This window comes from Mus pahari, chromosome 3 (genome assembly GCF_900095145.1).
Source record: "Mus pahari chromosome 3, PAHARI_EIJ_v1.1, whole genome shotgun sequence".
Classification (NCBI taxonomy): Eukaryota; Metazoa; Chordata; class Mammalia; order Rodentia; family Muridae; genus Mus; species Mus pahari.
Genome location: NC_034592.1, coordinates 146885268 through 146886367, shown reverse-complemented (window position 1 = coordinate 146886367; position 1100 = coordinate 146885268). Strand labels below are relative to the sequence as shown.

The 1100-nt window shown below is 48.5% G+C and overlaps 1 protein-coding gene and 1 non-coding gene across 2 annotated transcripts in view; one reads left to right on the top strand and one right to left on the bottom strand.

Annotated features, from left to right (window-relative positions):
• Window positions 1-1100, top strand: part of Wfdc8 (WAP four-disulfide core domain 8) — a 9738-nt gene that overhangs the window by 6830 nt on the left and 1808 nt on the right. The gene's annotated exons all lie outside the window — the stretch shown is intronic.
• LOC115063803 lies at window positions 63-169 on the bottom strand. Its single transcript, XR_003843662.1, has one exon. It is a non-coding gene; the product is annotated as a U6 spliceosomal RNA (small nuclear RNA).

Sequence of the window (1100 nt, the reverse complement as noted above, 5' to 3'; positions counted from 1 at the left end):
CCTCCTCCTCCTCCTCCTCCTCCTTCTCTTCTTCTCCTTCCCCTTCCCCTTCCTCTTCTTCTTTAAATATGGAACACTTCACAAACTTGCGTGTCATCCTTGCGCAGGGGCCATGCTAATCTTCTCTGTATCATTCCAATTTTAGTCTATGTGCTGCCAATGTGAGCACTAGATTCATTCTTCAATGCAATGATCAGTGCTGACACTTCAGAAAGCCAGTGTGCTATGGGGGTCTATACACCAACCTGGATTAAAATCTTGCTCCTCTCTTTCCACTGCAAGTTTCTTCAGCTTTCTGATTCTGGAAGAGCAAGCGGCTCACTGAGTTGTTGGCGGGATTCTGTGCCATGGAAGATGCAAAGGGCGTGGCGTGGTGGCTCTTCACAGTGTTCTCACTAAAGGACAAGTGAGAAGTGGCCGCCTGTGTCAGCCTTGGGATCAGTGTGCTTGGCTCACTGGCTCATTAAGCTTCGTGACACAGGTTGAGAAATTATCTATCATCAATACTTTATGGTTTTATTTGTTTGGCCTCATTCAGTAGCCCAGGCCAGCCAGGAATTTGCAGTAATTCTCCCGTCTCAGCCATCCAAGTGCGAGATTTACAGATGAGGGCCACCATGCCTGGCTCCATCACTAACACCATGCAGAGGAGGAAGCAGAGTTACAATCCTCTTGGTCGCCTAGGGATGGGCAGCTGGTAGAGGGTGGAGCCCAAGTTTTAATTTCTCAGCCTTGCTATGTCCAAAGTCATGACCTGGCTTTGAAAAGCTAGGGCCATGTGCTTCCGTTTCTGGAGGGCTCTCAAGAATCATGGAACCATGGACTCAAGGAAGTAGCTGTCAGACACACGAGGCATGTGCACAGAACCTAGGAGGTCGAGGCAGAAGGGTTAAGAGTTCAAGGCTGGTGTCAGCTACACAACGGGCTGGAGACCAGCCTGGATGACATTAGACTTTGTCTCAAAACACTAAAACAGAAACAAAATCAGGAATAAATTAGAACCAAAACCCTCATGTCTGAATTTGACCTAAGAAAAAGAAAGGAGGGAAGAAGAAAGGAGAGAGGGAGAGAGAGGGGGAGGGGGAGGAGAGGGGAGGGGA